Below are 25,551 nucleotides of genomic sequence, written 5' to 3'. Positions count from 1 at the left end.
CATTGTCCTTCTGGACCCTCAGACCGTACTCCTCCAGTCTCTGTAGTGTAGCGTTCAGGTTTCTCAGGTGCTCCTGCTCGTCTTTGCCGGTGATGAGTAGATCATCGAGGTAACATTGGAACCCAGTGAGCCCGCTCAGTATCTGGTCCATAGCTCTCTGAAACAAGGCCAGAGCTGAGGTGATTCCAAAAGGAAGCCTCCGGTACCTGTACAATCCTTTGTGAGTCACTATGGTCAACAGTTCTTGTGAACCTTGGTCCACATAAATCTGTAGATAGGCTTGACATAAGTCTATCTTACTGAATTTCTGTCCTCCAGCTAAACCAGAAAAGAGGTCGTCAATGAGGGGTAGTGGATATTTTTCAGCAGTCAAGACGTGGTTAACGGTGACTTTGAAATCGCCACAGAGTCTGTGATCCATCTTTTTTTTATGACTGGAACAACGGGTGTAGCCCATTCACTAACATTCACTGGATCCAATCCTCTACTTCGACTAGTCTGTTTAGCTCAGTTTCAACTTTTGGTTTTATGGTGTATGGGACATGCTTTGATGCATTTTGGCTTGCTGTCTGGTTTCACGGTCAGCTTAACTGTTATGTCCTTCATACTGCCAAGTTCTCCATTGAACACATCCGCGTGTTTCCTCAATATTCCTTGTAGGTTTGTGTCCTCTTTGTGAATTTTCTGCCAGTTTAGTTTGATATTTTCCAGCCATGTGCATCCTAGCAAAGCTGGATGGTTGCCTTTCACGATTTAGAGTGGTAGCTTTACCTTCTCCACTGTAACAATCACGCTTCCTCTTACTGGAACAGTCTCACCAGTGCATGTTTTCAGCATCATCTTCGTGGGCTGTGGTGTGAGGTGGTGTAGTTTCTCCTTGTATACAGCCTCAGACAGCAAAGATATGACTGCTCCAGTGTCCACTTGCATCCGTACTGCTTTTCCATCCAGTAGCGGTGTTACCCAGTATCCGTGTCCATTGTCTGAAAGAGACAAAACCTGAAAAGATTCTTCCCCTTCAGACAGGGTATCACTTTGTTAATCCTCTGTGTGCTCCATTATATGCACTTTCCTTTTGTACTTCCTGAAGTCGCTGTTACTTTTTTTTTGGGGGGGGGGGATGGGTAGATCATCTTTAATATTGCAGATAGATTGTAACTTCCATCAATGTAATTGTCTGCATCACTTCCATTCCCCCATATGTTTTTTTTCTTCTCGCAAATATATATATATATATATATATATATATATATATATATATATATACTGTGAAGGAAAAAAGTATTTGATCCCCTGCTGATTTTGTACGTTTGCCCACTGACAAAGACATGATCAGTCTATAATTTTAATGGTAGGTTTATTTGAACAGTGAGAGACAGAATAACAACAAAAAAATCCAGAAAAACGCATGTCAAAATGTTATAAATTGATTTGCATTTTAATGAAGGAAAAAAGTATTTGACCCCTCTGCAAAACATGACTTAGTACTTGGTGGCAAAACCCTTGTTGGCAATCACAGAGGTCAGACGTTTCTTGTAGTTGGCCACCAGGTTTGCACACATCTCAGGAGGGATTTTGTCCCACTCCGCTTTGCAGATCTTCTCCAAGTCATTAAGGTTTCGAGGCTGACATTTGGCAACTCGAACCTTCAGCTCCCTCCACAGATTTTCTATGGGATTAAGGTCTGGAGACTGGCTAGGCCACTCCAGGACCTTAATGTGCTGCTTCTTGAGCCACTCCTTTGTTGCCTTGGCCGTGTGTTTTGGGTCATTGTCATGCTGGAATAACCATCCACGACCCATTTTCAATGCCCTGGCTGAGGGAAGGAGGTTCTCACCCAAGATTTGACGGTACATGGCCCCGTCCATCGTCCCTTTGATGCGGTGAAGTTGTCCTGTCCCCTTAGCAGAAAAACACCCCCAAAGCATAATGTTTCCACCTCCATGTTTGACGGTGGGGATGGTGTTCTTGGGGTCATAGGCAGCATTCCTCCTCCTCCATACACGGCGAGTTGAGTTGATGCCAAAGAGCTCGATTTTGGTCTCATCTGACCACAATACTTTCACTCAGTTCTCCTGAATCATTCAGATGTTCATTGGCAAACTTCAGACGGGCCTGTATACAGTGGGGGAAAAAAGTATTTAGTCAGCCACCAATTGTGCAAGTTCTCCCATTTAAAAAGATGAGAGAGGCCTGTAATTTTCATCATAGGTACACGTCAACTATGACAGACAAAATTAGAGAAAAAAATTCCAGAAAATCAGATTGTAGGATTTTTTATGAATTTATTTGCAAATTATGGTGGAAAATAAGTATTTGGTCAATAACAAAAGTTTCTCAATACTTTGTTATATACCCTTTGTTGGCAATGACACAGGTCAAACGTTTTCTGTAAGTCTTCACAAGGTTTTCACACACTGTTGCTGGTATTTTGGCCCATTCCTCCATGCAGATCTCCTCTAGAGAAGTGATGTTTTGGGGCTGTCGCTGGGCAAAACGGACTTTCAACTCCCTCCAAAGATTTTCTATGGGGTTGAGATCTGGAGACTGGCTAGGCCACTCCAGGACCCTTGAAATGCTTCTTACGAAGCCACTCCTTCGTTGCCCGGGCGGTGTGTTTGGGATCATTGTCATGCTGAAAGACCCAGCCACATTTCATCTTCAATGCCCTTGCTGATGGAAGGAGGTTTTCACTCAAAATCTCACGATACATGGCCCCATTCATTCTTTCCTTTACACGGATCAGTCGTCCTGGTCCCTTTGCAGAAAAACAGCCCCAAAGCATGATGTTTCTACCCCCATGCTTCACAGTAGGTATGGTGTTCTTTGGATGCAACTCAGCATTCTTTGTCCTCCAAACACGACGAGTTGAGTTTTTACCAAAAAGTTCTATTTTGGTTTCATCTGACCATATGACATTCTCCCAATCCTCTTCTGGATCATCCAAATGCACTCTAGCAAACTTCAGACGGGCCTGGACATGTACTGGCTTAAGCAGGGGGACACGTCTGGCACTGCAGGATTTGAGTCCCTGGCGGCGTAGTGTGTTACTGATGGTAGGCTTTGTTACTTTGGTCCCAGCTCTCTGCAGGTCATTCACTAGGTCCCCCCGTGTGGTTCTGGGATTTTTGCTCACCATTCTTGTGATCATTTTGACCCCACGGGGTGAGATCTTGCGTGGAGCCCCAGATCGAGGTAGATTATCAGTGGTCTTGTATGTCTTCCATTTCCTAATAATTGCTCCCACAGTTGATTTCTTCAAACCAAGCTGCTTACCTATTGCAGATTCAGTCTTCCCAGCCTGGTGCAGGTCTACAATTTTGTTTCTGGTTGCTTGTTTGTAGGTGACCAAATACTTATTTTCCACCATAATTTGCAAATAAATTCATTAAAAATCCTACAATATGATTTTCTGGATTCTTTTTTCTCAATTTGTCTGTCATAGTTGACGTGTACCTATGATGAAAATTACAGGCCTCTCTCATCTTTTTAAGTGGGAGAACTTGCACAATTGGTGGCTGACTAAATACTTTTTTTCCCCACTGTATGTGCTTTCTTGAGCAAGGGTCCCTGCGGGCGCTGCAGGATTTCAGTCCTTCACGGCGTAGTGTGTTACCAATTGTTTTCTTGGTGACTATGGTCCCAGCTGCCTTGAGATCATTGACAAGATCCTCCCGTGTAGTTCTGGGCTGATTCCTCATTGCAACTCCACGAGGTGAGATCTTGCATGGAGCCCTAGGCCGAGGGAGATTGACAGTTCTTTTGTGTTTCTTCCATTTGCGAATAATTGCACCAACTGTTGTCACCTTCCCACCAAGCTGCTTGGCGATGGACTTGTAGCCCATTCCAGCCTTGTGTAGGTCTACAATCATGTCCCTGACATCCTTGGAGAGCTCTTCGGTCTTGGCCATGGTGGAGAGTTTGGAATCTGATTGATTGATTGCTTCTGTGGACAGGTGTCTTTTATACAGGTAAAAGGCTGAGATTAGGAGCACTCCCTTTAAGAGTGTGCTCCTAATCTCAGCTCGTTACCTGTATAAAAGATACCTGGGAGCCAGAAATCTTTCTGATTGAGAGGGGGTCAAATACTTATTTCCCTCATTAAAATGCAAATCAATGTATACATTTTTTGACATCCGTTTTTCTGGATTTTTTTGTTGTTATTCTGTCTCACTGTTCAAATAAACCATCATTAAAATTATAGACTTATCATTTCTTTGTCAGTGGGCAAACGTACAAAATCAGCAGGGGATCAAATACTTTTTTCCCTCACTGTATATATATACATATATATTTACACATACATACATACATACATATATACACATACATATACATTTCCTTTTTAAAAATATATTTCCCTTTATTACTTTCCAACCCCACCACCCCTTCCCTAATTGGAGTAAACTAGTGAACAACAATGCTTAGGCCTCTACTTCCAGCTTATACATACTATATACATTTTACAATAATTATATTTTGTTTGTTTTTACTCCTGAACATCCTCTACCCTCAACCTCTCCGATCATTTTCATGATGTCCATCCGGTTTGCTTCTATATGCCATATCTTTCTAACTGTGCTCTTTCACAAAAGCTCTCAACCTATAACCTATATACTTATTATGGACACAGTATGCTTACATTATTAGTTATCTTGTTGTTATTAGTTGTTGTTAGTTGTTATTAGTCCCATCCTTCAACTCCATTCAACACCACCCATCTATCTCTTAACACCATCCATATTGGATTTCTATTTGCCATATATTTTTCAATTGTACTGTGAAAATAAACATTTTTGTTAAAAGTATTATTATATTATTGATCGATTGACTATGACTTTTCAGATCACCCAGTAATGCTATCTGCAGGGTTAGCTCCAGGTAAATATTGCAATCCTTTAGCCATTCCTGGACCTGTGTCCAAAAACAAGCTACAAATGGACAGTACCAAAACAAATGATCTAATGATTCTGTCTCTTCGCAGCAAAATCTGCAGAGCTGGGAAGATTGTATCCCCCATATAAATAACACTCTATTGGTAGCAAGAATTGTATATAATAATTTAAATTGAAAAATTCTAAGTTTTGAATCCGGCGTCGTTTTGCGTATCAGTTCATAAACACTATGCCATGGGATCGGTACGTCAAAAATCTCTTCCCAACTATTTTTGCAATATATATGGGACGGCTGTCAATCCTTTGGTCCTTAAATGAAACTAGTATACTTTGTTATTTATCACAGTTTTCTTTAACCAATTATGTTCTTTAATGCAAGGCCGACAGACAAGTTCCTTACATTTTCCCCCTTCCACTTTTTTTGCGGTAATGCTGCAATTATTTGGTTGTAATTTTGGGTAGAGCAGACATTTCCATATGCTTTTGTTAGCTGCATGTGCGACATAATTCCACCAGTCCTACCGATGATATAATTTACAAAGGTTTTTTATCAATTAGTATATTTGAGTTTAACCACAATAATTGTTGCATTATTTGTTCTGTCGTTTCTGGAGGATTAAATTGAAATTGCAACCAACTTTCTATGGCTTGTTTTAGAAATAGTGATATTTGGGAGATTATTTCCTTTTCAAATAACTGAAAGTGTGAGGTTGTAATCTGAATAAAGGGAAAAAGGCCATTCTTGAACATTGGGTGAGACAATCTTACTAATTTGCCAGAGAACCAGTTCGGATTTAAGTATAACTTTTGTATGACTGAAGCTTTTAGTGATAGGTCTAATGCTTTAATATTTAATAATTGATGTCCTCCGAATTCATATTCATTATATAAATAGGCCCGTTTAATTTTGTCTGGCTTGCCGTTCCAAATAAAATGGAATATTGTTTTCTCATATAATTTTTAAAAAACTGTTCGCTAGGCGTAGGCAAGACCATAAGAAAATCGGTAAACTGGGATAGTACTAAAGAGTTAATCAAGGTGATTTTTCCACAAATTGACAGGTATTTACCTTTCCATGGTAGCAAGATCTTATCTATTTTTGCTAACTTTCTATTAACATTTATTGGAGTGAGATCATTTATTAGCCATAATAAATAGATATGCTGATAGTGGACAACCTTGTTTCACTCCTCTTGACAGTTTAAAACTTTCTGAGAAATAGACAATATTTACTGTTTTACACCTAGGGTTACTATACATGATTTTAACCCATTTTATAAGAGATTCTCCAAAATTGAAATGCTCCAGGCATTTATATATAAACCCCAGTCGTACTTTATCAAATGCCTTTTCAAAGTCTGCTATGAATAGCAGGCCTGGTTTCCCAGATTTTTCATAGTGTTCTGTTGTTTCCAGTACTTGCCTTATATAATCTCCAATGTATCTTCCATGTAAAAAACCTGTCTGATTAGAATTAATAATGTCCGACAATACCTTTTTAATTCTATGAGCTATACATTTTGCTAGAATTTTTGCATCACAACACTGAAGTGTAAGGGGCCTCCAGTTTTTTAAATGGACTGGATCTTTGTATTTTCCACTTGTATCCTGTTTCAGTAATAATGAAATCAGACCTTCTTCTTGAGTGTCTGATAATCTACCATTTACATAGGAGTGGTTAAAACATGCTAATAACGGTCCTCTGAGTATATAAAAAAAGGTTTGGTATACCTCGACTGGTATGCCATCCAACCCTGGAGTTTTCTAGGACTTAAAGTCTTTAATTGCATCCTCTGTGATTTCACCTTCACATAAGTCTTGGCTGTTAATTTTACATTATCAATAGAAAAAAATCTCTACAATTAGCTTCAGTTAGAGGAGATGGAGGCGACTGAAACAAAACACATGCTTAAAGTACTTTGTTTCCTCCTTCAAAATATAATTTGGTGAATCATGGGTGACTGTCATTTGTAACCAGTTTCAGTAAATTATTTTTGGTAGCATTCCTATGCTGAAGATTAAAAAAGAATTTGGTGCATTTTTCCCATATTCCATCCAGTTTGCTTTATTTTTATAATATATTACACTTGATCTTTCTTGAATAAGTTTCTCAATTTCTTTTAGTTTTTCCTCTAATTTATTCTGAGCCACTATGTTACAGTTTTTATTGCTATCTATCTGTTCTTACATTTACATTTACGTCATTTAGCAGACGCTCTTATGAGTGCATACATTATTTTAATTTTTTCATACTGGCCCGACGTGGGAATCGAACCCACAACCCTGATGTTGCAAACGCCATGCTCTACCAACTGAGCTACATCCCTGCCGGCCATTCCCTCCCCTACCCTGGACGACGCTGGGCCAATTGTGCGCCGCCCCATGGGTCTCCCGGTCACGGCCGGCTACGACAGAGCCTGGATTCTAACCAGGATCTCTAGTGGCACAGCAATATTTGGATCTCTAGTGGATCTCTAGTGTTGTTGCAATATTTGTCGATAAATTTCTCTAGCCTTATAATTTGTTTTGTGTTATTATCCAGATTGAATGTTATTACCCTCGAATATATGAAATGTTAATATTTAGTATAACTTACTGATATTGAATATTATGTTTTTATCTTGAGGTGATTTTTATCGCTGTGTATTCAATATGCCATCTTGTATACCTGCCCTCTACCGGAAGCCACCCCTACCTTGTCACCTGAAGATGGTATTGCTGAATCTGGTACTGATAGATGTAAATACATTTATCCTGAGGGTGTAACATTTTTGTCAAAGGGTGGATTGATAGATGAATTTGTATGTTTATTTTAATGACTAAAGTGTTCCACCCCGATAGTGTATAAATGTGTAAACTGTGTTAGAGTTATAAGAAAATAGAACCACTAACAGGGAAGATGTTAGAAACTGTTGAAGATGAGCATTCCATAGTAAGGGGGACCTAGAAACTGCTGTTTGTTTTGTGTGTTTTTGGCGCCAGAGCGCTCTCTGAAATAAAAATGGCTGATCCCTTGCAGACTGGAGAATTTGTTTAATTCATTATTAAACCAGAGCCTTACACCCTCTGGGAATTATTCAAAGCTTTAGTAACTATTAGAGATAGAAATTCTCATGACAATTGGTCCTTCGAGCCGGATCTCAAAATCCGTTTTCTGTCGTTCCGGGGGACACCGAAAACCGTGCACAGACGGATAATACATCCGTATAGACTAAAACCTGGCCTCTGTGATTGGGGGTTCTTTACAGGCCGGTGGCAAAACTGGTGGACGACAGAAACTGTGACGAGATCATAAAAATTGAGATTGATATCCCAGCTGCAAGGATAAGGTCAGTGATTTTTATTCATGAATTTTGGGGGGATTGATATCTTGAAACTGCAGTAGGAAAAAATTAACAGTTTAAATCTGCTGTAGTGAGGGTAGTAATCCGTCGATAATCCGAAAGGGATTCATCAGGTACACAGTTTTTAGACGTTTATCTAGAGAAAACCATGCGCCAGTATTCTGGATAAATATAAAACGGCGCCGGGTGTGAGATCCGATTAAGAAGTGGGTCCAAAATGATTCAGGGTAGTAGAGGCCATTACCAATAGAAACTATAAGGGGGATACTTGTTACTGTAGACTCTCTAATGTATAAGAGGAAGAATTCTTAATGTATGAGATTTTCTAGAATTATCGACAGTAAACCGTAAAGGGTAAACCCCTTCATGTATTAGATTTTCTAGAAATATCAAGATTACTCAGTAGAAAGAAGACTCTTTAATGTATGAGATAGTTATAGGGGTATCCTGGTTGGAGAAAAAGGTCACGTGTACGTACGGGGTTGATCATATGACGTCAACACATTGTTTTTCGGTACATTTGGGAAATTGAGATTATGGTAAAATTGACCATAAGTGAAATGTCAAATGTTGATATGGTTAACATTTCAAATTTGGGCACTATTATAGAAGAAAATATTCCTGTAGGTTGTGCAAATATTGATTGAGTGTTGGGAAATAACGTTGTGTGAATGTGATATGAAAGTCGTGTGAATATGGGAATGAGTTAATCTGAAGTTTGGACAATAAGTGGTTGATATAATGATATCTTGGGGTTTGTAAAAACACTGCTTGTCATAAAATAGTGTGAGATGTTAGTTCAGGGAATAGTGACCAGTCTATAGGATTCTGGGAGGATTTTATGACTGAGGGGGCAGGGTCTAGGTAATTAACGTTGTTGTTCCGATTGGAACTAGATTATGGTAAACTAACTTGTGGCAATAAAGAATCACTAGAAATACAAATGGTTTAGTTGATATGAATATACTAAAATATGATGAATGTTATGTGTGGGTAATTGATTACTAGAGATTAGGTAAAAGTGGAAGAATATATAAGTGCTGGCTTGCGCGCCAAAACACGTAGACGTACGTGGAGGGTGGAAGACAGTACATAGATCATGTGATAGAAATAAGATCAATCATTATAATAATAATATAATATAAAATGCCATTTCGCAGACGCTTTTATCCAAAGCGACTTACAGTCATGTGTGCATACATTTTTATGTATGGGTGGTCCCGGGGATCGAACCCACTACCCTGGCGTTACAAGCGCCATGCTATACCAATTGAGCTACAGAGGACTATCTATCATTTCGGAAGCAGAGGTAATATAGTAAGGGAATTTTAGTAACGACTCACTTATTCAACAAGAATAGTGGGGGGAGTAAAATAATTATTTTTGTGTTGCTGAATGAGTTGATAGTTTAAAAACTACTGAGAAAATAGTTGTAATGTGGACTATCGAATTGAATATGGATATGAATTCAATATATGATGGTAAAATACAGCAAGTGTTTGGTGTTACTTCTAGCCTACTTAGAAAGGATATTTACCTAGATCTGATGTATTCTAATAATGGAGGATTGGTGATAAACTGAACCAAACATAAGGTTACTACAGCAATTTAGGATGGTTAATGTTGTTACGTTAGTTTTTAAACCTTATGATAGAGCGCTGTAAGGGATATTATGGGTTACGTTAGGTGTACGAGGATCAATGGTTGCTGTGGAAAAGGAAGTCATAGGAGGTTGAATGGTTGGTATGAAAGGGCTAGCTAGTTAGTGTTGCGAACTAGTGACGTTTAGAGTGGTGACGTAACTTGCTATGCGACATGGAAGTAGTTGTTTACCTTGCTTTGCAAGGATCGCAAATTTTGTGGAGACAATTTACTAATGACATGATTTCAGGGTGAAAGAAAGTAGTGATGGTTGGGCTATATTGAGATATGTAGGACGTATTGGGATGATATGAAGAACATGTCTAGATAGTTGAATATGGAACGTTTTTTGATAATTGGTAATTATTATTATTACATTATATTGTTTGATTAAACAACAGTGAGTTATGCAGACAGTTCATTAATTCTAAAAACGATAATCTGTTTATGATATGTTGAACAATGGGAGATAGTTGTTACTATTAGGCTTATGAAGAAGTAGATATTTTTGGTATGTTATGAAGTTATTAAACAATAGGTTGTGATGATTAAAGTACTAGAAAGGGGTTATAGGTTTATAGTAGAAGGTGTAGAGAACTTAATGAAACATGGTATTATCTAGTGTCTTCTGAGTGGGAGTTTTTTTCCAGGATTGATGGAAGTCTCCTATAGTATTATGTTAAGTGAAGTGTAGGTAGTTTTAAATATTATGCTGACGTGATAGCACCAACTTTATGTAGGTTCTAGATTTGTTAAACAACAAGTTGATATTTGAAACTAACTTAATGCAATGGGCTGCAGTAATCAGAAAAAGGCACAATCTAATGTGAAACAGCTATTACCTAGGTCATGGATTCAGTAATGAGACCAGGATGATAATAATAATAGAAATCTAGGTAGAAGAATTTAAGATAGGGACTAGCTGTACAGATATAGACAAAAAAGGATGAGTTAAGGAATAAATGCCAAGACGAAATACAGAACGATACGTGTGAAGTTTTTGAATTGGCAACAATTGAATTAGCTCTGCAGCAAGAACAGAAACCATACCTCACCTTAACAGTATTGGGAAAAGAGATTACATTCTTGTGTGACACAGGGGCCTGTCGCACAGCGATCTGTGCAGTCGACAGGCCCGAAGGGATTAGGATTAATGGGGGAAAAAATCCTAGTACGATCTGCCTCAGGTCATCAATTTATAGAGCGATTATCAGCTCCTGTGACTTTAAAACATGAAAATTCAGGAGGAGGAGCATGCAAACCTGTACTGATATCAAGCCTATGTCCAGTTAATCTGCTAGGAAGAGACGCTATGACTCAGTTGAACGTAGCTGAAACACCGACTAAAAAGTATTTAGTCAGCCACCAATTGTGCAAGTTCTCCCACTTAAAAAGATGAGAGAGGCCTGTAATTTTCATCATAGGTACACGTCAACTATGACAGACAAATTGAGATTTTTTTTCTCCAGAAAATCACATTGTAGGATTTTTTATGAATTTATTTGCAAATTATGGTGGAAAATAAGTATTTGGTCACCTACAAACAAGCAAGATTTCTGGCTCTCACAGACCTGTAACTTCTTCTCTAAGAGGCTCCTCTGTCCTCCACTCGTTACCTGTATTAATGGCACCTGTTTGAACTTGTTATCAGTATAAAAGACACCTGTCCACAACCTCAAACAGTCACACTCCAAACTCCACTATGGCCAAGACCAAAGAGCTGTCAAAGGACACCAGAAACAAAATTGTAGACCTGCACCAGGCTGGGAAGACTGAATCTGCAATAGGTAAGCAGCTTGGTTTGAAGAAATCAACTGTGGGAGCAATTATTAGGAAATGGAAGACATACAAGACCACTGATAATCTCCCTCAATCTGGGGCTCCACGCAAGATCTCACCCCGTGGGGTCAAAATGATCACAAGAACGGTGAGCAAAAATCCCAGAACCACACGGGGGGACCTAGTGAATGACCTGCAGAGAGCTGGGACCAAAGTAACAAAGCCTACCATCAGTAACACACTACGCCGCCAGGGACTCAAATCCTGCAGTGCCAGACGTGTCCCCCTGCTTAAGCCAGTACATGTCCAGGCCCGTCTGAAGTTTGCTAGAATGCATTTGGATGATCCAGAAGAGGATTGGGAGAATGTCATATGGTCAGATGAAACCAAAATAGAACTTTTTGGTAAAAACTCAACTCGTCGTGTTTGGAGGACAAAGAATGCTGAGTTGCATCCAAATAACACCATACCTACTGTGAAGCATGGGGGTGGAAACATCATGCTTTGGGGCTTTTTTTCTGCAAAGGGACCAGGACGACTGATCCGTGTAAAGGAAAGAATGAATGGGGCCATGTATCGTGAGATTTTGAGTGAAAACCTCCTTCCATCAGCAAGGGCATTGAAGATGAAACGTGGCTGGGTCTTTCAGCATGACAATGATCCCAAACACACCGCCCGGGCAACGAAGGAGTGGCTTCGTAAGAAGCATTTCAAGGTCCTGGAGTGGCCTAGCCAGTCTCCAGATCTCAACCCCATAGAAAATCTTTGGAGGGAGTTGAAAGTCCGTGTTGCCCAGCGACAGCCCCAAAACATCACTGATCTAGAGGAGATCTGCATGGAGGAATGGGCCAAAATACCAGCAACAGTGTGTGAAAACCTTGTGAAGATTTACAGAAAATGTTTGACCTGTGTCATTGCCAACAAAGGGTATATAACAAAGTATTGAGAAACTTTTGTTATTGACCAAATACTTATTTTCCACCATAATTTGCAAATAAATTCATTAAAAATCCTACAATGTGATTTTCTGGATTTTTTTTCCTCATTTTGTCTGTCATAGTTGACGTGTCCCTATGATGAAAATTACAGGCCTCTCTCATCTTTTTAAGTGGGAGAACTTGCACAATTGGTGGCTGACTAAATACTTTTTTTCCCCACTGTATGTGGTACGGGATAACATGGTAGTGAGCGGGGAGGGAGAGCAAGGCTATAACCAGGAATTTGGGAAAGTTTGAACCTCAGGAAGGAAGCCAAATGTTAATTTAGGTAGATTATATTCTATTGGCTAATCCCACTCAAGAGGGATGTAAAACAGATACAATCCAATTGTTGACCTTTCTGGCAGAGCAGGGACACAAAGTAAGCAAAAAGAAACTTCAACTCTGGCAGAGCGAGGTAATTTACTTAGGACATACCATAATTCAGGAGGGGCGAACATTAAACTCATCCAGGAAAACTGCTATACTTGAAGCGCCAAAACCGTTAAACAAGAAACAAATGATGAGCTTTTTGGGAATGATAAACTACTGTAGAGCTTGGGTACCACATTATGCACTGCATACTGGTAAATTAAGTGATCTTATCTATGGGAAGGCAATGGCAGGCCATGATAAAATCATTTGGAACTCCGAAGCGGAGGAACAATTTATAGAGATAAAAGAGTTGCTAACTTCCCAAACAGTCTTAGCTTTTCCTAGATATGACAGGCCTTTTACTCAAACGGTGGACTGTAGGGAGGGATATATGACATCGGTCTTGACTCAGAAACATGGTGAGAAAAACAAACCCATTGCATATTATTCATCTAGGTTAGACCAGGTAGCAATGCCTCTATGTTTACAGTCTGTGGTAGCTGCAGCTCAGGCGGTGCAGGATTCGGCATCAATAGTTTTGTACCATGATTTAACCCTAAGAGTTCCACATGCAGTATCCATACTATTATTGGAGCATAAAATGGCCTACATGTCACCCGCTAGACATTTATCTTGTATGATAATCCTGTTAAATATGCCTAATCTGACCATAGATGTCACAGATTCAGCCGAGGCTGCCCCTCCTCCTTGCTCGGGCAGGCTTCGGCGTTCGTCGTCCCCGGAGTACTAGCTGCTACCGATCTATGTTTCTGTGTTTGACTTGTTTGGTCTTGATTGTGTACACCTGTTTCCAATTATGTTGCATTGTATTCCCTATATAACCCTCTGTCTTTCATTGTGTTTTGTGTGTGATTGTTTTCGTCATCGGCAGTAGTTTATTGTGCAGGTTATTTTCCTCCCTGTTTTGGAGGTTGTTTATACTCTGGTTACTTTCGAGTAAAGTACATTTCCAGTAAGCTCTGTGTCCTGCATTTGACTTCACCCCCCGCATTCACTGATGCTTATGACAGAATCACACACCAGTGACATGGAGTCAGCAGGAGCAGCGGTGCCAGCAGGATCAATGGAAGAACGCGTGCAACAACAAGCGGCCATGATCCAGGCTCTCGGCACCGCCATGGAACGTGTAGTGAACACCATGGAGCGATGGGAGAGAGGAGGTCTGCCTACACCTCCTCCGATTACACCACCACCATCATCGATACCCATCGCTTCACCTCCGGGGTCCAGTGGGATTCGGCTCTCGCTCCCGAGGGCTTATGATGGCACAGCTGCCAGGTGTCAGGGTTTCCTGCTCCAGGTCGAACTCTACCTGGCAACCATCCACCCGGTACCCTCGGGATACGAGAGCGTGTCCGCCCTCATCTCCTGTCTGTCCGTCAAGGCGCTGGAGTGGGCCAACGCCGAGTGGGGGGGGAATAGACGCCACTACTGTCAACTATGCGGAGTTCACCCGCTGCTTTAGGGCGATATTCAATCATCCACCAGAAGGTAAAGCAGCGGGTGAGCATCTATTCCACCTCAGACAGGGGAGGAGGAGCGCGCAGGAGTTCGCACTGGACTTCCGGACGCTGGCTGCCAACGCGGGATGGAATGAGAGAGCCCTCATCGACCACTACCGATGTAGCTTGAGGGAGGACGTGCGTCGGGAATTGGCCTGCAGGGACACCAACCTAAGCCTGGACCAACTGGTGGACATGTCGATTCGCCTGGATACCCTGTTGGCTACCCGCGGACGTCCGGATCCGGGGCCGTCCATTCCATCCCCCAGCACTTCCGAGCCGACCCCTATGGAGCTCTGAGGTGCTGGTATGAGGGAGACCAGGAGAGGGGCCGTCCCCTGCACCAACTGTGGCCGCAGAGGACACACTGCTGGTCGGTGCTGGGGAGGGTCTCCTAGGAGTCGAGGCAGTAGGCAGCGCACTGATGAGCCATTCCAGGTGAGTAGGCACCCAACTCAACCAGAGCTCCCTGTTGCGCATATGTGTATTAAAGTTGTGTTTCCCGAGGTTTCTCCTCATTCCCAGCATAAGGCGCTAGTAGATTCAGGCGCAGCTGGGAATTTTATAAGTTAGGGATTCCTATTGTTCCAGTTGATGTGCCGTTCCCTATCCATGCCCTAGATAGCCGCCGTTTGGGGTCAGGGTTGATTAGGGAGGTCACAGCGCCTCTCAGGATGAAAACGCAGGAGGGCCATGAGGAGAAAATTAGTTTGTATCTGATCGATTCTCCTGCGTTTCCCATGGTGTTGGGGCTTCCCTGGTTAACTTCTCATGACCCCAACATTTCATGGCAACAGAGGGCTCTCAAGTGATGGTCTGATCAGTGCTTGGGGAGGTGTGTAGGTATTTCCGTAGGGGCAACGACGGTGGAAAGTCCGAACCAAGTTCCCACCATGCACATTCCACCTGAATATGCCGATTTGGCTCTCGCCTTCTGTAAAAAGAAGGCGACTCAATTACCACCCCATCGACAGGGGGATTGTGCGATAAACCTCCAAGTAGGCGCTGCGCTTCCTCGAAGTCATGTGTATCCTCTGTCTCAGGAGGAGATGGCGGCTATGGAGACATATGTCACCGAATCTCTGAGACAGCCACTTCCCCTGCGTCATCAAGTTAATTTGTTGTGAAGAAGAAGGATGGTGGTTTATGCCCGTGCATTGACTACCGTGGTCTCAATCAGATCACAATCAAATACAGCTATCCACTCCCTCTGATTGCTAGTATGACGGAGTCATTACACGGGGCGCGATTCTTCACAAAATTGGATCTCAGGAGCGCGTACAACCTGGTGGATGGGTATTCCAGCATGACAATGACCCAAAACACACGGCCAAGGCAACAAAGGAGTGGCTCAAGAAGAAGCACATTAAGGTCCTGGAGTGGCCTAGCCAGTCTCCAGACCTTAATCCCATAGAAAATCTGTGGAGGGAGCTGAAGGTTCGAGTTGCCAAACGTCAGCCTCGAAACCTTAATGACTTGGAGAAGATCTGCAAAGAGGAGTGGGACAAAATCCCTCCTGAGATGTGTGCAAACCTGGTGGCCAACTACAAGAAACGTCTGACATCTGTGATTACCAACAAGGGTTTTGACACTAAGTACTAAGTCATGTTTTGCAGAGGGGTCAAATACTTATTTCCCTCATTAAAATGCAAATCAATTTATAACATTTTTGACATGCGTTTTTCTGGATTTTTTTGTTGTTATTCTGTCTCTCACTGTTCAAATAAAACTACCATTAAAATGATAGACTGATCATTTACATTTACATTTTAGTCATTTAGCAGACGCTCTTATCCAGAGCGACTTACAGGAGCAATTAGGGTTAAGTGCCTTGCTTAAGGGCACATCGACAGATTTTTCACCTAGTCAGCTCGGGGATTAGAACCAGCGACCTTTCGGTTACTGGCACAACGCTCTTACCCACTAAGCTACCTGCCGCCCCATCATGTCTTTGTCAGTGGGCAAACGTACAAAATCAGCAGTGGATCAAATACTTTTTTCCCTCACCGTATAAGGCAGACAAGGCCAAAAGGGTGGGTAGGTACCTGCGCCCCGGTTCTACTGGTTCAGCCAGTTAGAATTAGTGACCGGAAACAATTTCATCATATGATTTATCACCAGGTTTTTCAGGCGTTACTAGGCTGTGCAGTAGATTTAATGTTTTTCCTCACATAACAGTCAAAAATGTTGGCACAACTACATCTGCTTTAATTCCATTTGCCAACACAAAGTACTCAAAACATTCTGTGTAAGAACTCCATTGAACATGACAGATTCATCAAATGTTCTTATATTTCCAACCAGTGCAGACATTTAGCTTATTATTTTTCTTTGTCACACTTTTTAGACGGTCCCTTACTCCCAGACCCTTTTTTTGGCTTGTTTTTTACTCGCAGTGATTCCACTTTCTCCCACAGCGAAACTCTTCCTCTTCCTCTTCCTCGAGGCTCTCATTGCTGTGACATCAGAAGCTAGCTAGCATCACTCGACTGGCTAGCTCCACGTTTACTTTGCGTCTTTCTACAGTAAAAAAACGAATTAAACTCAGACTTTCTACCAAAAATAATGAACACAAACGTGAGAACGTTTCTTCCTCGTCGCCAGTTTTGTTGTATAGCACACTGTATTACTTATACAACTAATATAAGGACAGGACATGAGACGGGAGTAAAAACTAACGTCGGCATTGTTTAATGCGTTTCACAGGATAAAACATTCCAAGCATTCCAATGTATGTAAGCAGGTGGGCGTTACAGGTGCCCTAAAGGGAAAAACTAGAATATCCATACACAACAGTTTTTCCATTAGAAATCTTCGATCACGCCTGTAGGAGTTGTCATGGCAACGTTAGCTAGCGAAGCTCATGTGCAGAAACACGTCATCGGGTTTAATGGTCGGGTCATGCCGAACTGCCCATATGCATGCTGTCAAATCAACGGCATTCCTTCAAAATAAAGCAATTTTTGACTAAATTCTTGGGGTCTCAATTTACTGTTGAGAGTTAGAATAGTAGAATACACAAGGTGCAAGTTCGACATTTGGTTGTGTCAGTCACTGACAGTCCCTCAATAAGCCATGTCAGCTAACAATTTTTAGATTGATAAATTAGTCTAGCCAGCTATCTAAACTTGTAATAATCATAGCCAACTACCGACCGGGCATGCAAGGCACGTGCCCAGGGGCCCTAACCTCCAGGGGGCCCCCATTGATTTTGTTAGTCACTCTCACAAAGATATTATTAACATGGAATAATTTGTGGAAACATTTGTAGAATTGCAGGAAATTAGCTTTAAAACTTCTACAATTTCTATACACCCCATGGCAAAATCGGTAGAATTGCAGGAAATTAACCTTAGAACTTACATTTTTCTCTCCCGTCAAAAGGGGAGGCCACTAAGATGTTTTGCAAGCAAGGTTTTGCACGCCAACAAAATCTCGCTTAGGGCCCCAAAAAGGCTAGGGCCTCCCCTGCATAGAATGCAACAGGCTGAATAAGTGAATTGGTAAACTATTCTACTATGGGGTTGTCGGATTTTGCTGTTGCTTACAGGTGTTGTTGGCTGTGGAAAATGTAATGTGGACAAAAATGTTTCATTACATAGGCCTACTTTTAAAAAAAACTAGGTACTGGGTTTTAGCTCCACCTGGGTTAATTTAATACCTGGAGTAAACAAGTGGTGGGGCTGCATTTTGGCTGAAACACGAATTAAGGGTTGTGGCTTTAACTATTTAAAAAGAACACTCCTTGTAGAACCCTCTGTAGAAAGGGTTCTACCTGGAACCAAAAAGGGTTCTTCAAAGTGTTCTCTATGGGGACAGCCGAGGAACCCTTTAAGGTTCTAGATAGCACCTTTTTTTCTAAGAGTGTAGTGTAACACTTTTCTTGTAGAAAAATGTATGCACTCACTAACTGTAAGTCGCTCTGGATAAGAGCGTCTTCTTAATGACTAAAACGTAAATGTATATGTTTGGCTACAGTAGTTCAATCTGCAACATGTCCTTGATTTCCATAATACATGAAAATCGGTTCAAATAGACGTTTTAATGTCATTAATAATAATAGGCTTATAGAAATGTCACATCCAGATAATGGACAACATAATTGCGAGGGCTCGTCGATGTCAAATGAGGATAGATATCAGACTGAACATAAAACATATTTTATGTAAATTATAATTATATCAGAGGCTATATTATAATGTAAAACGTCATGCAAACGTACCACTCATGATCATAGCTTTGCTGACAGATTCCAACATGAAATAGTTTGCTGGTCTCTGTGGTGAGAAGAAACGACGGTAGGTGCTGAAAAGATTTTGTCGAAAGGAGAAAGATCTGGAAGGATGCGGAAGACACAAATAATATCACGGAGAGGGCGGTCTGATGGCAAACATCTGACTTCACTGAATTAGTGTAAAACAATAAGAAGTTGTTGTGGCCAAGTTCAATGTAACACTATAATTAGAAATATGAAAGATTTTCAAAGACTGTTAAAATAGTTATTTTAAAGGATCATCCGTTATACTGAAACTGCGTTCGGGTGGCGGCTTTAGCTGTCTGTCTTCTCTGGGCAATCCCTTTCCTCAGCTTCCTCCTTACAAATTCGGAACCTTTCAGTTGAACCGAAATTTAACTTGGGGTGTATCTCAATCATCCCAGTGGTACTCTCTCTCCGTCTTCTCTTTTTCATCTGTGTTGAAAGGAGGGGATATGCGCCCATGTTGTAGACCTGTATGTTAATATACTTATTTTTTACTATTTCTTATTGTTGTTGCATTGTCCAGAAGGAACCTGCAAGTAAGCATTTCGTTTACAATGTATACCATGCCTATCCCATACATAAGACTAAAGAACTTGAAACTTGTACTGTGCCCTATCCCTTTTCTCTACACAAATTATATGGAAATCCAGACTATGAATCTACTTTGAATTTATTCAAATGAAGACTAACCCAGCAAACAGCCTACAACCTTGAAGCTGAAAGCTCAGACCATCATTGCAGATCATTCTTTGTCCTCATAAGCTGGCCACAGGATCCTAACCAGCTACAGGACAGGCATGCTGGACGAAGCTGAAAGCCAAGTTTGGGACATTGGTGAGAGGATAGCCTACTGTATGCTGCTCAATAATGTACCATGAAACCTGATTGTATGACTAATTTGAACTATATTGTTTTGCGATGACAAATGCAATCCTGGAATACTCTGTAATAACCATAGATCAAATTGTGATACTGTAGCCCAGCGAATTTATATATATATATTTTTAAAAACAGCTGGGAGTATTAACGGTATTATAAGCAATTTTACGTTGCTTTTCACAATGTAAATTGTTTATTATAATAATAATAGTAGGCCTTTAATCTGTTAACTTTCACTGATAAAATTGACAAAATTTGACAGACAAGATATTTTATGCTAAGAAATACCGAATGGTGGTCCTCAAGAGCTTTTGACAGTGATTTGGTGGTCCCCGGAACAGAAAAGGTTGAGAACCGCTGGCCGGTCCTACATGAAGTGGCATTGTTACCAAGTTGTCTGGTTCTGGTACTCCCTTTCTCTGTACCCCTTGTGACCAGAATGACCTCACTGCTACAGAGGAACTGTGAGGTTGTGTCAGGTGTGAAGAAAACAGTGAATAGTCAACATCACGATACCTAACGAGTGCCCTTAGACCAGGGATGGGCATCTTTGATGGGGGTGGGGGCCACCAAAAAACAGAACTCATCATGAGGGGCCGCAGTGGCTTGTGGGTCTGCAAATTCTACACATTTTGCCATAGGGTGGAGGCAAATGTTTGCAGTTTTTAATATGATAACTGATGATCAAAGGTTTTTCTTAATTTTTATTATTTTCTACATTGTAGAATAATAGCGAAGACATCAAAACTATGAAATAACACATATGGAATCATGTAGTAACCAGAAAAGTGTTAAACAAATCAAAATATATTTTATATTTGAGATTCTTCAAATAGCCACCCTTTGCCTTGATGACAGCTTTGCACACTTGTGGCACTCTCTCAACCAGCTTCATGAGGTAGTCACCTGGAATGCATTTCAATTAACAGGTGTGCCTTCTTAAAAGTTAATTTGTGGAATTTCTTTCCTTCTTAATGCGTTTGAGCCAATCAGTTGTGTTGTGACAAGGTAGGGGTTGTATAAAGAAGATAGCCCTATTTGCTAAAAGTCCATATTATGGCAAGAACAGCTCAAATAAGCAAAGAGAAACGACAGTCCATCATTACTTTAAGACATTAAGTCAATACGGAAAATATCAAGAACTTTGAACGTCAAGTGCAGTCGCAAAAACCATCAAGCGCTATGATGAAACTGGCTCTCATGAGGACCGCCACAGGTATGGAAGACCCAGAGTTACCTATGCTGCAGAGGATAAGTTCATTAGAGTTACCAGCCTTAGAAATTGCAGCCCAAATAAATGCTTCACAGAGTTCAAGTAACAGACACATCTCAACATCAACTGTTCAGAGGAGACTGTGTGAATTAGGCCTTCATGGTCGAATTGCTGCAAAGAAACCACTACTAAAGGACACCAATAATAAAAAAAGACTTGCTTGGGCCAAAAAACACGAGCAATGGACATTCGACCGGTGGAAATGTCCTTTTGTCTAGAGTCCAAATTGGAGATTTTTGGTTCCAACCGCTGTGTCTTTGTGAGACACGGTGTGGGGGAACGGATGATCGCCGCATGTGTATTTCCCACTGTAAAGCATGGAGGAGGAGGTGTTATGGTGCTTTGCTGGTGACACTGTCTGTGATTTATTTAGAATTCAAGGCACACTTAACCAGCATGACTACCACAGCATTCTGCAGCGATACGCCATCCCATCTGGTTTGGGCTTAGTGGGACTATCATTTGTTTTTCAACAGGACAATGACCAACACACCTTCAGGCTGTGTAAGGGCTATTTTACCAAGAAGGAGAGTGATGGAGTGCTGCATCAGATGACCTGGCCTCCACAATCCCCCGACCTCAACCCAATTGAGATGGTTTGGGATGAGTCGGATGGCAGAGTGAAGGAAAAGCAGCCAATAAGTGCTCAGCATATGTGGGAACTCCTTCAAGACTGTTGGAAAAGCATTCCAGGTGAAGCTGGTTGAGAGAATGCCAAGAGTGTGCAAAGCTGTCATCAAGGCAAAGGGTGGCTATTTCAAGATTCTCAAATATAAAATAAATGTAGATTTGTTTAACACTTTTCTGTTTACTACATGATTCCATATATTATTTCATAGTTTTGATGTCTTCACCAATATTTTACAATGTAGAAAATAGTAAAAATTAAGAAAAACCCTGGAATGAGTAGGTGTTCTAAAACTTTTGACCAGTAGTGTATATATTTGTTTTATTGGTCCGCCTGCGGCCTGCGGGCCAACAGTTGCCCATCCCTGCCTTAGACCATCCACCTACTCTTTCACAGCTCCTGTGTTATACAGTGCACCCTGACCTGTGCTTTTAGTAGTTGGAGCTGCAGTTTGTTGTAAATCTCATCTATATTAAATACATTGAGATTATTACACTCCCCTCCTCTCGTTATGATCCGTCCAGCCGTTACCGAGAACCACACCACCATACCAGATTTTTGACAGTCAAACTGGCTAGATACTGTAGCTGGCTTCATGCCATTTTAATGCTGACTGACCTACAGTGTCAAGTTACTTTTCAGTGTGTTCCCTACGATCTGAACCCAGTAAGCAAAATGACGTTTATAATGGTCGGTGCTGAAAATATTTTGTCAAAAGGAGGAGAAAGATCTGGAAGGATACAGAAGACATACACATAGCTAAACTCAAGGGGAGGGCGGTCTGATGGCAAACATCTGACTTAACTGAATTAGTGTAAAACAATAAGAAATTGTTGTGAACTTCACCCCCCTCCCCTCTTCAAAGGGAGAATCCATATGTTTTGCATGAATACAAATAGCCATGTCTATGACGTAATAGCCAAGGCCCATTTTCCCGATAGCGATGGAACTTAAGCTTACAAGTGTTGTAACGATTTGTTGTTTCTATAACAGTCGAAGAACTCACGTTTCTCAAAACACCACGTACAGAGAACTTTAAATGAGTGCGTCTTTAAAGCATGTGTCGATACTGATAGGATCGAAAGAACAGCGCTGCTCTCGGATCAGTGTTCTCCATTCAAATCTTACCTTAACATTAGATACTGACGACGGATCAGCTGCTAGAAATAAATTATCACCTATGGCTGCAAATATTGAGGCTGATTATTCTAATGCTTAGGCTATGCACTAAATCAAATATTTGGCGCATCATTGCGCACATGTTGTTAGGCCTACACATCATGAAATTGAGGCAGACATTTGATACAGTAGCCTACAATTAGCTAAACAAATCTACATTTATTGAACATGAAATTGATTTCAATATGATTTAAATATATAGGCCTATGTAGCCTACTGTATTTATCTTTTAATGTAGTCATGTGACAAAACTGCACAGAGTGGCCTTTTCTTGTCCCCAGCACAAGGTGAACCTGTGTGATGATCATGCAGTTTAATCAGCATCTTGATATGCAACACCTGTCAGGTGGATGGATTATCTTGGCAAAGGACAAATGCTCACTAACAGGGATTGTGCACAACATTTGAGAAAAATAAGCTTTTTGTGCCTATGGAACATTTCTGGGATCTTGTAAAACATTACATGTTGCATTTTTGTTCAGTGTACATGTTCATTTGACAGAGGTAATGAACTGCCCATTGATCAGCACAGCATTTGATAAAACAGGACCATGTTTGCAAAACAAGTGTTTCTGCACTCATGTCAATATTACACAGGTAAACTGACAGTTACAGAAATCAGGAATGCAGACAGCCTCTATAGACCTTCAGAAAATATTCAGACCCCTTGACTTTTTCCACATTTTGTTACGTTACAGCCTTACTCTAAAATTGATTAATTAAAAAAAAAAAACACAGCAATCTACACACAAATGACTAAACGAAAACAGGTTTGTAGAGATTTTTGAATTTACATAAGTATTCAGACCCTTTGCTATGAGACTCGAAATTGATCGGTGCATCCTGTTTGGAAACAGGTGCATCCTGTTTCCATTGAGCATCCTTGAGATGTTTCTACAACTTGATTGGAGTCCACCTGTGGTAAATTCAATTGATTGAACATGATTTGGAAAGGCACACACCTGTCTATATAAGGTCCCACAGTTGACAGTGCATGTCAGAACAAAAACCAAGCCATGAGGTTGAAGGAATTGTCCGTAGAGCTCAGAGACAGGATTGTGTCGAGGCACAGATATGGGAAAGGGTATCAAAAAATGTCTGCAGCATTGAAGGTCCCCAAGAACACAGTGGCCTCCATCATTCTTAAATGGAAGAAGTTTGGAACCACCAAGACTCTTCCTAGAGCTGGCCACCCGGCCAAACTGAGCAGTCGGGGGAGAAGGGCCTTGGTCAGGGAGGTGACCAAGAACCGAATGGTCACTCTGACAGAGCTCTAGAGTTCCTCTGTGGAGATGGGAGAACCTTCCAGAAGGAAAACCATCTCTGCAGCACTCCACCAATCAGGCCTTTATGGTAGAGTGGCCAGACGGAAGCCACTCCTCAGTAAAAAGGCACATGACAGCCCGCTTGGAGTTTGCCAAAAGGCACCTATAGACTCTCAGACCATGAGAAACAAGATTCTCTGGTCTGATGAAACCAAGATTGAACTCTTTGACCTGAATGCCAAGCGTCACGTCTGGAGGAAACCTGGCACCATCCCTACGGTGAAGCATGGTAGTGGCAGCATCATGCTGTGGGGATGTGTTTCAGCGGCAGGGACTGGGAGACTAGTCAGGATTGAGGGGAAGATGAACAGAGCAAAGTACAGAGAGATCCTTGATGAAAACTTGCTCCAGAGCACTTAGGACCACAGAATGGGGCGACGGTTCACCTTCCAACAGGACAACGACTCTAAGCACACAGCCAAGACAACGCAGGAGTGGCTTCGTGACAAGTCTCTGAATGTCTTTGAGTGGCCCAGCCAGAGCCCGGACTTGAACCCGATCTAACATCTCTGGAGAGACCTGAAAATAGTTGTGCAGCAACGCTCCCCATCCAACCTGGCAGAGCTTGAGAGGATCTGCAGAGAAGAATGGGAGAAACTCCCCAAATACAGGTGTGCCAAGCTTGTAGCATCATACCCAAGATGACTCAATGCTGTAATCGCTGCCAAAGGTGCTTCAACCAAGTACTGAGTAAAGGGTCTGAATACTTATGTAAATGTATATGTCAATTTAAAATATAAAAATAAACTGTTTTTGCTTTGTCATTATGGGGTATTATGTGTAGTATGATGAGGGGAAAAAACAATTTAATCAATTTTAGAATATGGCTGTAACGTAACAAAATGTGGAAAAAGTCAAGGGGTCTGAATACTTTCCGAAGGCACTATATGAGTGTCAGTCTCCAACAAACCATCACCTGTTGTTATGTTGGCCCCTACTGACCAAAAAAAGATGTTATGAAATATAATTTTTTCTCAATTTCATGTATTGCTAAAATAAAGGTGAAGGAAATACAGTCAGGCAGTACATTACTACAGTGGCATGATGGTCTTGATGGTCTAAGCTTGCGTTCCTATAATACAAAAACAAAACATGAAAAGGTAGTGGAACGGGATTGGTGTCGTGTGTCAAGATTCCAATACTTTAACTTGTATGCAGTACAAATCACATTATTGTGGGAGCACCTCCTCTAAGAGTATAAATTAGGCTGTTTGAGAAGGTTTGAATCCTAATCAACCTACATATACATTGTTTAAAGTACAATAGACCAACATAGCTACTGTAGTAGGCCAAATATGTGTGCTGTAAAACCTTGGTAGAGCATGGGTGGAGTAGGCATGGTGGTGCTCATGTGAATTTATTATCTAATCTTTTTCGGCTTCAGACCAATGACCTACTTCTCACTTAATACATTGTTTTTTGTTTTTAATTGAATAAGAAACTGAACTCAGAAGAATAGTACAGAGCAGTGC

The 25,551-nt window shown here is 41.1% G+C and overlaps 1 protein-coding gene and 1 pseudogene across 2 annotated transcripts in view; both read right to left on the bottom strand.

Moving 5' to 3' along the window:
• LOC311143753 (sterile alpha motif domain-containing protein 9-like) overlaps nucleotides 1-18,847 on the bottom strand; it is a 34,421-nt gene extending 15,574 nt beyond the window's left edge. The window contains exon 1 of the mRNA XM_084179629.1: nucleotides 18,757-18,847. The gene's annotated coding sequence lies outside the window, so the exon portion shown is untranslated. The remainder of the gene's footprint in view (nucleotides 1-18,756) is intronic.
• LOC311143769 (transcription factor CP2-like protein 1) overlaps nucleotides 1-25,551 on the bottom strand; it is a 49,529-nt pseudogene that overhangs the window by 19,013 nt on the left and 4,965 nt on the right. The gene's annotated exons all lie outside the window — the stretch shown is intronic.

The sequence above is a fragment of the Coregonus lavaretus genome (assembly GCF_964263955.1).
Source record: "Coregonus lavaretus genome assembly, chromosome: 16".
Taxonomy (NCBI): Eukaryota; Metazoa; Chordata; class Actinopteri; order Salmoniformes; family Salmonidae; genus Coregonus; species Coregonus lavaretus.
Note: the sequence above shows the minus strand (reverse complement) of the source record. Positions and strands in the feature narration are given on the sequence as shown.